Consider the following 12559-nt stretch of genomic DNA (forward strand, 5'->3'; position numbering starts at 1 on the left):
GATCTCTGCCCCACAGTTCCTGGCACAGAGCTCTACAACCCTTGGAATTTTCTGAGTGAGAGGAACATCTTTCGTTCTCATGAAGCAACTCTTGGTGGCTCCTAGATGGGCCTGGTCACCAGAAAGACCAAGCCGTGATTAGAAGTTTGGAGTTTTCAAGCCTGGGCAATATAGAGAGACCCTATCTCTACAAACAAACAAACAAACAAAAATTAGCTGGATGTGGTGGCTCATGCCTTTAATACCAGCACTTTGGGAGGTTGAGGCAAGAGGATCGCTTGAGTCTAGGAGTTCAAGACCAGCCTGGGCAACATAGTGAGACCCCAGTTCTACAAAAACTTAAAAAAAAAAAAAGCCACATATGGCATTGCACACCTATAGTTCCAGAAGCTAAAGTGGGAGGTTCACTTGAGCCCAAGAGGTCGGGGCTGCAGTGAGTTATGATCGTGTCACTACACTACATCCTGGGTGACACAGAAAGTCTCTGTCTCAAAAAATAAACAAACAAAACCCAATAAAAACACTTAAGAAGCTGGTGAGCACACCTGCATGGCAGGAGGGTGGAGCACCCCAACTCCGTGGGGCCAGACGCTCCTGTGCTTGGGACCTTCAAGACCCCACCCTCTGCATCGCTTCATCTGCCTGTTCTTCTGTGTCCTTTATTATAACCTTATTAACAAACCATCAAATGTAAGTATAGTGTTTTGCTGAGTTCTGTGAGCTGCTCCAGCAAATGAATTGACCTCAAGAAGGGGGTGCTGGGAGCCCGATTTGCGGCCATTCAGTCAGAAGCGTGGTGGCTGGTATCTGACATGGGGACCGTCTTATGGGACTGGGCCTTTTAACCCATGGGATTTGATCCTCTCTCTAGGTAGACAGGGTCAGAGTGAAGTTGAATTACAGGACACCCAGCTGGTATCCTCTGGAGAATTGTTTGGTATGTTGGATTTAGTGAGACAAGATATAGGAAAGTGTTTTTTATTTCTTGGAGACAGGGTCTCATTCTGTCACTCAGGCTGGAATGTAGTGGCACAATCATTGCTCACTGCAGCCTCGAACTCCTAGGCTCAAGGAATCCTCTCACCTCAGCCTCCCAACAAACAGGGACCACAGGTGCACACCTCCAATTCCTGCTAATTTTCATATTTTTTGTAGAGATGGGGTCTTAACTATGTTGCCCAGGTGGATCCTGAACTCCTGGCCTTAAGTGATCCACCTGCCTGGGCCTCCCAAAGTGCTGAGATTACAGGTGTGAGTCACTGTGCCTGGCCCAGGAAAGTGTTTAACACAAAGTCTGATACCTACTCAATGAGCAATTGGTTCAAACATAGTTTTGACTAAAGTAACTCCTGTGGAAATAAATATTGCTTTCTCAAGGGTATTCCAACTATTGTGTCTTCAGTCAATTCTTCTTCCCCATTTCCCTCTCCTCCTCCACTTCCTTCTCCTCCATTTCTTTATTTAACAGTGGCTCCAATTGTGAAACTTCCATTTGTGCCCCCTTGAGAAATGAGGCAGAGAAAATCCCAAGGAGGTGCTCTTCTCCCACCTGGACATCCCTGATCCCAAGGAGATGCTCCACTCCCACCCAGCTTCTGGATTAAGGATTTAGGGCAGCATACTTTCATCAATGACTTCTGAGGATCACGTTTGTTCAGGACATTCTGAAGACATTTCTGATAGTGTACCATCTTTATAGATGTTGCTCTCTACTACGACAAATCTGTTGAGAAATTAAATGAAGGAGCCCCTTCTGTGCTCTTTAATTTCCAAATGAAATAGTAAATGTGAGAGTGCCTTACAACCATGAAGCAATTCAGCCTGACTTTTGGCGATTACAAGGAAAAGGTTGGAAAGAGCTCTTAGTGTTTAATATTTAAAAACAAATTTGTATTGTATATTGACAAATTATAGTTGTATGTACTTATGGGTAAAAAGTGGTGTTATGAGCTTTTTAGACAATGTAGAATGTATTCAGCATGCTGTGCTATGGATCTAAAATATATCAAACTTTTCCTCCGATCTCACTGAAGCTTTGTGCCTTTGACTGTGATGTCTGTGTTTTCCCAGGCCTCAGCCTCTGCAGCCACCATTCCCCTCTCTGCTGCTCTGAGTTCAATTGCTTTAATTCCACAAGTAAGTGAGGATATGCTCTGTTTGTCTTTCTGTGTTAGGCTTATTTCACTCAGCATAATGTTCTACAATTCCATCCATGTTGTCACAAATAACAGAATTTTTTTTCTTTTTAGGGGCTGGATTATACTCCATTGTGTGTATAAACTAGTTTCCTTATCCATTTGTCCCTTAATGGACACTTAGACTGATTTCATAACTTGGCTATTGTGAATCATGCTGCAATGAACTTAGGAGTGCAGATATCTCTTGGACCCATTGATTTCAAATCTTTAACACCCAGAAGTGGGATTGATGGATCTCTTACTTAATGTTTTTGTTCCATTTAACATGGATGTCCCTCTAACTATTCTAAAGAATGTCACAGTTGATCTCAGTTGGGCTAGAGTTTTTCTTGACTTCATACTTTGCATTCTTCTGGCCTTGATGCATTTTGGAAAGGAACCAGTTGTTTAGAAATGTGCTCCTGCTTTTCTAACCTATGTTCAAAAAAGAGTAAGCTTCCCCTGCACCCATGGCTGTGAATCTGTGGGACTGTCCACAGTCAGGCACTGAGGATGAAGAACTGGAAGATTCTGCACATCCCAGGCCATTCTTGATGTTAGCTTTTCCCATATGTGATGCTGTAGCGTGGGAAGGAACTGGGGAAATTTCTCATACTTGCTTCCAGTTAGAGGAGAATTCCTTTTCAGCAGTTCCACAAAGGCCTGCTACTGATGGCCTCTTGGATGTGACGTCACGCTCTGGGGCTACAAGTCCAGTTTAATTAATTCAGCAGCTTTTTCCAGCTGTATAATAGGACATAAAACAGACGTAGGAGGAATGTGGAAGAAAGAGGCACAGACCCTGCTCTTTTGTGATTTATACCCACTGTACCTTGCCCCAATGTAGTCTTCGGTTGGTAATTCAACATCTCTTGTATATATTATCTTTGTATATACCTTAATATATTAATAATTTAAAGCCCCAGTATAATTCCCTGCATAAAGTAAGACTGAACTAAGTCCCCTTTTTATAATGGTGAACCTGATTATGCACTGTTGACAGACAGTGCAGTAATTTTCAGAGATCATAGCACAACCACACTCTTCTGAGCTGGTTTCTCTGTCTACAGCAGCCATCTGTATTTAAACAAACCTCAAAGGTGGGCGGGGTGTGTAGAATTCTAGGTATTTAGAAAAGCCAGAAATTCAGTTTATAAACAACTGTTCAAAGCCAAAGATTATGACATCAATTAGCATTTCTAAAATCGCTAGGTGAGTGGTATTTTGCTTCATCATTTCTGTGACACATTCCAAGCAAGCATCATTGTATGGTATTTATCATGATCGAAGGTTCGCATTCTTTTGAAGTTCCGGTCATTCTCTTTTTTACGACACCACCCAGCATATCAGTTGGTTGTGCAAATGGACCTCCAGCACTCTCCTAGGTGTAGAAAACCTCTGTTGGCAAATCTCCACCTCCCCAACTCTCTTTGTATGAAAGCCCTCTTGTGACTGCTGGTGTTTTCAGTTGGACAGAGTGGTGGGGGGAGGGGGAAGTGCATGGTAATTAATGACCTCTAACACAATGGGGGGAGGATTTAAATGAGTAAACATGCACACATGTACATGCACCTACACATGCACACACTCCCACACACACTCACCAGCAGACCTTCATAAAAAAGTGCTTCATAGTTAATGGAGTATCTGTCATTTTATATTCACTCTATTGCTACAAAAATTACAATGGCTGTAATAGTGTTTAATGCAATACTAATATCCAATCTAAAGACGAATTTGTTGCATAGAACATATTCCAAGTAAGAGGCTGTACTTTTTGCTGGCCACTTCATTTTCAATATGGACAAGAACTGTCTCATGAGGCCAGTTGCAAGGAATTCCATGTGGGCGTGATTCTCTCCTCAGCAGATATCTCTGGCAGAAGTGTTTTGTAGCAGAATTCTCAGGAGTTGCATGGGATTCTAAACATGAGTTCAGTAATGAAATCCAGATTTACGATCTCCTTTTCACCATGTTCTGCAAAAATGAATGCAACACAACAGGCACAGCCTTTGTGCTGTGTTATTGTCATTTGTATCCAAAATGCCTCAGCTCAATTCTAAGTTATTTGAAAAACAGGAAGAGAGTAGGTATCCATCAGAAAATCTAATGACAGCAGTGGCCCAAGATTGTTTCCTTTGCCTTATGAAGTGTTACCCTTATCAGCATCAGCATGAAATAATATTTATTAAGCCCCCTCATGGGCCTGGTGACATGCAGGGTAGTATTTCTCCCTGCAGTTACCTCATTGTGCTAGTTTTTCAAATATGCCTGACCAATTTTGTTGTAAAATCAGTTTCTTTCTTGTTAACCAAATAGGTTATTTTTGTACTAATTAAAATCACAAGATAATTGAGTTTGTTTGCAATTTCAATGAAAGTGGTTCAAAAGCTCTAAAGGCCCGGGGTGTTAAGTGTCACTGCAGCAAAGATGAATGTACCACAGGGTTCCTTAGTCATCAACCGTGGACTCGTTTGGAAAACGAGGATGAATTTGGGCATTCACAGCAGATGACACTTCCATTATCAGCACATAAATAAGCACTATGAATATGCATGGTACTTAGAATCAGGCACTTAATTTCCACAAAGACAGTCATTCTCCTTGATATGAGTTAGCTGTGTTTTGTAATTGTTCATTTTGCATTCTTTTTCTCCTAAAGTTTCCCCAAACAGTGGGAGCAGGGGGTGGGGGAAGAAAAATAAAACTACTAAACAGACAAAATGTTAATTGTAATTTATGGAAATAGAACAAAGCATTTAGAACTTTGCACAGCCTTGTGCAAGCAATAGTTATTTTGTACAACTAGGAAGACTCTATGGAGTGTGGATTTAAGTTGGAGGTAAAGCCCAGAATGTGGAGGAGGTGGAGTGGCCTCCTAGCACAAGAAAACCACATGGTTAATTGATTTTTGAAGCCCTTGGGCTCACATGCATTGAGTGCCCACCCTGGTCGTCTCCAGGTGAATGGGTGCAGGGCTGCATTTCACGTTCATCTGGTGTCTCTCCTGTGGGCAGCTCTGATGTTGGTCTTCTCCTGTTGAACTTATTTTCTTTGTTATGATGGAATTAGCAAGAATTAAAGGGGGGCGGGTGTTGAAGATCATTAGCACCTACCTGTAACTTTCTTCCTGACATAATTCTAAGATTGAAAAGTATCAGCCAGAGCACTACGGAGAAAAAAAAGTGTTATTTTCTACAACATTGCGTGTGAAGACAAATACCTCATGATTTCATCTGTTGCAGAAATCTCAAAAGTTTATCACAGCCAATGAGAAAGCCATTCTGGTCTTTATTTATAAACTCCAACGGGTTTATCTCTCCTTCCTGAACATTAAAATCTGAAAGGCAGTTTGCCTCTTAACCAAGCATCTGTCTCTGGGCATCATCAGCAGAAATTTGCACAGGGGAAAAAGGCGGTCTCACCTTCATCAGCCCATGGGCCCCGTCCAGCCGCTGTCGGTGATGGTATCCTCTGTGTCAAATAGCTATGCCCAATTTAAAACAAAACAACAGCAACAGGCTTCTGTTTTCTTCAAGTAGCTGCAAAAATCACTTAGGGAAAACAAAAAACATCTTATCCAGTTCGGCAATCAAGAGGATCAGCGTGTTGTAACCTCCGTGTTTTCAGCACTAGCCACAGTGGAGGCAGAAGTGATTTTGATTTCTCCCTGTGGTTGGGGTCTCACTTCTCATCTCCACCGGTCTATTGCTCAGTATTATGCTAATGAGCGCTGCTATAACTGCACTTACATCACAACTGAGTAGATCCCAACGGGATTTGCTTTGCTGGTTGAGCAGCTGCTCCTGTGATGCCTCCTTGTGGACTGTTTTCCAGCGTGACTGCCCCAGCCTTGTCCGCCGTGACACTCTTCCGGGCCTCATGAGGAGCGAGCTTCTGCCCGCTTCTCACACTGCCTTATATGTAATGATGTATTAAAAATCTTGGCATCTTTTATCAGATGCTTGATCTATGTGTCAGATTTCACCGCTTGCTTTATGCAGGTGTTGGGAGCATCGCCATTCTTCTTTGATAACTTTTATTAGAATTTTAATGCAAAGACTTGGGATCTTTTCAAAAGTTTTATGCAAAGTTTGGGTATTTGGTGTAAGCCAGAAATAAAATTCTAAAGCCCCAGTTGGCTGAATGGATCCCTGCTCTTGGCCAAGGGGATCTGAAAGAAACCTGAAAAATCAGTTCACGCTGGGCTGGCAAAGGGGGGTCAGACACACCTCCTTATACCCTCTCCCATTGCAATTCAGGTGCAAATGACCAGCATTTACATGAAACAACAGACAACCCAAGACTGACAAAACAGACTCTTGGTAGCAATAAGATACTCAGTTCCAGCCTGACTCTGGTATAGCATCACATAATAGATAGCAAGCCCTGAAGAAATCGGAGTATTTTATCCCCACAATATATTTATTTGGCATATTTTGAAACAGCCCCACAAAGCTATTTCTTGTGGAGGAAACTTGGCTTCTATAGAGAATCTCCATCCCTTTCTAGGTCATTTTCTGATCCAGGAGAGACTTGACTGAGTCTGACACCCTTTAGGGTCCTATAAGAGACATTTACCATTTATTCTCTCTGAAGCTGCTACCTGGAGGCTTCATCTACATACCAAGAACCTTGGCTTCCACAACATCCTTAATCTTAAAGCATTTCGTTTTACCCATTTCAACTTTTTAGGCAAAGCTTAACTCTTTCAGTCTTTGAATCCACCTATGACCTGTAACCAACCCCTCCCACCCCTGTCAGCTTCAAGACATTTTTCCTTTCTGGAACAAACCGATGTATACCCTCCGTTTATTGACTTATTCGTTTGTCTGTAACTTCTGTCTCCCTCAAATGTATAAAATCAAGTGGTAACCCAGCCACCTTGGACACCAGTTCTCAGGACCTCCTTAGGCTGTGTCAGAGGCTGTGGTCACTTAGATTTGGCTCAGAATAAACTTCTTCAAATATTTTACAGAATTTGGCTTTTTAAAAATCAAGATTGGAAGTGCAGTTTCTGGAGTTCTTTGTGTCTTTAAAGGGTTGTTTGATTTCAGGTATGACCTGCTGTCTTATCAATGACCCACCTCAGAGCCTGCATGCTCTTTTCGGGGTTCACAAAGAAGAAACACGTTTGTTGTTTTTGTTTCTCTTCTTATTCAAAATGACACAATCAGCAGAAGGTGTTGAGTGCTGACACTGCCTCAGAAGTGAGGTGAAGGGTGCGGCTACCCTGAGATCAGAAGGGGCATTTGGTGTAGAAAGTTAACAGCAGGTGTTCAGAACCTTGCCTCAGAAGTGAGGTGAGGGGTGCGGCCACCCTCAGGGGCACTCCCAGCATCAAAAAGGGCATTTGGTATAGAAAGTTAACAGCAGGTATTCAGAACCCTGCCTCAGAAGTGAGGTGAGGGGTGCGGCCACCCTGAGGGGCACTCCCAGCATTAGAAAGGGCATTTGGTGTAGAACCTTAACAGCAGGGGCTCAGAGATAACCCACCACGTGTTTTCTTATAGGAGGGTGTCACTTTTCCTGGATACATTTTGTCTGCCCATCTACAATTCAGAGAATTAGGAACAATGTATTAATGAGGTAGAGGGAATCAAAAATTATTTGGGCAAAGGGGAGTAGCTCTGCTTGAGTGCACTTGAGGAGGGGGTTGGGGAGGAGGGGAAGTGACAGTTCATCTCCTTGTGGCCACAGACTGCAGTCACTGGAGTAGAAGCCAAGAGGGGGGTGTCAAAGGTTCTGATCAGGCTTAATTAAAAAAAAAAAAAAAAGGGCGGGCATGGTGGCCACTTTGGGAGGCCAAGGTGGGTGGATCACCTGAGGTCAGGAGTTTGAGACCAGCCTGGCCAACATAGTGAAACCCTGTCTCTAGTAAAAATACAAAAATTATTCGGGCGTGTTGGTGGGTGCCTGTAATCCCAGCTACTAGGGAGGCTGAGGCAGGAGATTTGCTTGAATCCAGAAGGTGGAGGGTGCAGTGAGCCAAAATTTCACCATTGCACTCCAGCCTGAGCAACAAGAGCACAACTCCATCTCAAAAATAAAAAAAGAAAAAAAAAAAGATACAATGTCCAAACAGTTTCGTGAATTTAGATAAGTGAAAAAGCATAAAGCTTTCCTATATCATTGCCATTTTAATTATTTATTCATTGGTTTTCAATTTCTCAGTAAATTATTGGCTCTGTATTCAATTTTAACGAAAAGAAATATCACTTGCTAGAGCAATGATCCTCAACTCTCAATACAATAAGAACCCTTAGGAGGTTCAGAAACATGTGGACAGATGCTGAGACCCTCACAGAGAAATCTCAGTGCAATTGGTTTGATGGGCAGCCTCTGCATAGGTAGTTCTTTTTATTTTGATGTTCATTTTATAGAGATGACGGTTCTCCATGTTGCCCAGGCTGGTCTTGAACTCCTGGGCTCAAGCAATCCTCCCACCTCGGCCTCCCACAGTGCTGGGATTACAGGCATGAGCCACTGTGCCCAGCCAGACACAGGTAGTTCCTAAAAGCTTCTTGAGTTTGAGGGTGTCTGCTACAGAGGTGACCCAAATCTTATGATTGGCGTTTCCAAAATTTAGTGGAAGCTTTAATTGGATCAAGGAGACATTTCCATTTTCAAGCTAAGAGAGTTAGTAAGCGCTCACCTTAATAACACACAATTTGTTGTATAGTTTGGTTTTAAAACCGGGCAAAAATCATCCATAGGAACATGAATTGGTGTAGGTATTTGCAATAAGTAATGACCATTTTTATGGTTTTTGTATCAAAAAAATGATGATTTGAAGACTGAGCTCTCAGCTCTACTAGCAGAAGGGTAAGTGTCAGTATCGAGGCTGGTTTTGAATTATAGCTGAGCCAAAAGCATCGAAAGCAATGCGTTCTTTTTCTTCTCTTCTCTAAGTTAAAACTGGACTGAATTTTTTCATAGTTGGTAAAATGAATGCTTGGAGTCTTCAACCCAGAGCTCCAAGCAGGAGTCCAGCCAGAGTGCGTTTTTAGAACTGATTTATTAGCCCCATAAGGCCACCTGAGATCTTTGTGGTTTGCAACGTCCTATTTTTTTTTTCCTGAATTACTTTGTATCTGACTTAGACAGTTACTGGTTTTAGCATGGGATGTTGCATACAGATTGGCCACTGCTTTGAAAGCTCTTCTATGATGCATATTTCATGATGAGTATCCTCAAACCTCAAACCTCTCTGGAAAAAAAAAAAAAGTCCTGTACCTTTTCGGTTTGATTATTAAACTGGAGATAGACAAATTATAGGAGCTGTCCCTCAATTTAATGAGAAACACTTAAAAAACAAAACTTGGAATAATTGGAAATGGCATTGAACAATAAATAACTTAATAAAGTAGAAAATGTCTAATATTTAACTACAGCTATTTAATGAGAACATTTCAGAAAGAATGACTTTAAAAATTGAAATGAAGAGAAATCACCTCATGTCGGGAGACACGATAGACGCACATTATTTTTCTTGATGTGGGAGACTGTGAGAACTCCTACAGGAGTTAAATCTGATGAGAACAATGTCTTTAGCTTAGCCCCAATCATAGAAATAAGCTCTGCCCAGGAGCGAAGCGCTAAGGACCAAGCCACGTGGGTCAGGAAGGGGAGAATCTGGGGTCCAGACCTGAACACATTACTCTTAAACGCGGGCCCGTTTTATTGGTAGACAACTAATCCGTGTCCCATAAATTTGAGGACATTTAATCCCAATAATCCCTCTCCCAGTTCTATTTTTCCTACGATCCCCAAAGTGGATATTCCTGTGCTTTCAGGGTGCACCATGGAAAGGCTGATAGCTGCAGACTTTATCACCTTTCTGATCTTGTGTTCGTCTCTGCCTGGTACTCCCTGTCTAAGAGACGACACCACCAAGGGCCTAGTTTCTCTATTCACAAGCCAAAGGACCCCTGAAGCCCCCCTCCCCTTCATTTTCCAACATGAACTCATCAGTGAGGACTTGGATTCTCAAGTACGCTCCAAATGTGCATTTGTCTCTGTACAGCCAGCCTGGCCTCCATTATCCCTGACCTTGATTCCATCCCTGGTCTCCTAAGCTCTGCCCTCCTTACCGGCCTGCAAGCTTTTGGGATTCTCTACACTGCAGACAGAAGGACATTTTAAAATTTAAATCTCATTCAGTCCTTGCCAGTGGTCCCACTGCCACCAGCGTGGAGGCCCATCTCCTCTATATGGCTCCCTACCCCTGCGGGCCTCCTGTGTTTTCCTGCTGTCTCCTTCAGCATCATCACCGTCCGCACCTTGCTCTCTCTCCTTAGCCATATTTAACTTGCAGGTTCTCTAATCTACTTCACTCTGTTTTATGGTTAGAGCTCTGGACTTTCCATTTCCATGTGAAATATTTGCTTTACTCTTTCTCTGGGTAACTCTTTGTCATCCTTCGGAACCCAGCTCAAAAACATCACCTCCTCCAGGAAGTCCTTCTTATCTGAGTCAGATGTCCTCCCAAGACTGCACATCCCACCATCATATCTGGCACGATTTACACCTCATCCAGAAATATTTGCACCATTCCTGTCTCATCCAGATTGCAAACTTCTTGAGACGAGAGATGCATGTCCTTTTTGGACCCTCTCTGCAGCAGGATTCATCCGATCAGCCTGTGAAAAATCCACCCTCCTGTCTTGGTACACCAAGCTTGGTGCTACTGCAGTGAGATTCTGGAGAAGGTGTACCATAAGTAGTTAATTCTCCCCATAGCTTTTAGTATGTTCACTGCGACTCATGAAACCACCTTTGCAAAGATTATGGCAGTGAAGAGAAGCCTAGTGTGTCCGACTCCACCTGGCTGCCGCCTCACAGGCTGGCTGGCCTTGCTCATTTGCAGACATAGGCCAAGCTAATTATGGGAGGAATTTAGTTTACCATTTCACTTGCAAACAAGGATGGCCATAGTCCCTCCCTAAAACAGATCCCTCCTTGGTCAGGGACGGAAACTAATGGAAGGCCACAAGATCAGGATTATGAGAGGGGCCTGGGCTCTGCTAAATGTAGGCATAGTTTCTATAATCCCTTACTGCTCAGGAGTCGTGGCCAGAGGTCACAAGATTTGTGACTTCTCCAGTTGCTCCTATAGGTAACATCACTATTGCAGGACCTAAGATTTGTCTTTGGAGATGTTTTTCACACTTTTTCATTCTGGCAACCAATTGACCCCATCCACATCCATGACTCACGACTCAACCAGTCCTGTGGCCCCCACCCAGAGGCCGACTCAGCCCACGAGACCCTCTCTCCACCCCCTCACGACTGCATCCCTAAACAGTCAGCAGCACCCAGTTCCTACCCCTTGCCACCAAATTATCCATAAACACCCTAGCCTCTGAGCCCTCAAGGAGGCTGATCTGAGTAATAAATCCCATCCCTTGAGCAGCTCGCCTAGCATTAATTACTCTTTCCTGACTGTAATACCAGGGTCTCAGTGAATTTGTCTGTGTGGTGGGCAGTAAGAACCTGTCGGACAATCACACCCAGCTTTCAATGTACATTAGATATTTTCTTCTTTTACCTGTTCCCTCTCAGAATGCCAAGGATTCAAAGGTTTGATTGGAAGCATTTCTGGGATAAATGTGTGTGTATGTGATTTCATGCTTCCAGATTCTTAAAATAATCACATGGTATACAGATGCAGACCAAGTATCAAATATCTTAAAAACCTAGGCTTGTTCATAGTAGCATTATTCACAATAACTAAAACATGGAAGCAATCCAGTGTCCACTGATGGGTAAATGCATGAGTGAAATACAGTCTACACATGCAATGAATTTTTTTTAAACACAGGTTCTCACTCTGTTGCCCAGTTGCTGGAGTGAAGGGGTGTCATCATGGCTCACTGAAGCCTTGACTTCCTGGGCTCAACCAACCCTCCCAGCTCAACCTGAATATCTGGGACATGAGGTGTATACCACCATGCCCAGCTAATTTTTTTTGCTTTTTGTAGAGTTGGCGTCTTACTATGTTGCCCAGGATGGTCTTAAACTACTGAATTCAAGGGATTCTCCCACTTCAGCTTCCCAAAGTACTGGAATTAGAGGCATGAGTCACCACCCCTAGCATAAGGGAATGTTATTCAGCTTCATAAAAAAAAAGGAAATTCTGACCCATGTTACAACATGGCAGAACCTTGAAGACATTGTGTTAAGTCAAATAAGCCAGTGACAAATGGACAACTACTGTATGATCCCACTTATATTAGGTCCCTAGAGTCGTCAGATTTATAGAGACAGGAAGCAGAACGGAAGTGACGTGGGGCAGGGAATGGGGAGAATGGGGAGTTACTGTTTAATGGTAAGAGTTTGGTTTTGCAAAATGAAAAGGTTCTGTAGATGGATGTTGGTGA

This window comes from Pan troglodytes, chromosome 7 (genome assembly GCF_028858775.2).
Source record: "Pan troglodytes isolate AG18354 chromosome 7, NHGRI_mPanTro3-v2.0_pri, whole genome shotgun sequence".
In the NCBI taxonomy this organism is placed as follows: domain Eukaryota; kingdom Metazoa; phylum Chordata; class Mammalia; order Primates; family Hominidae; genus Pan; species Pan troglodytes.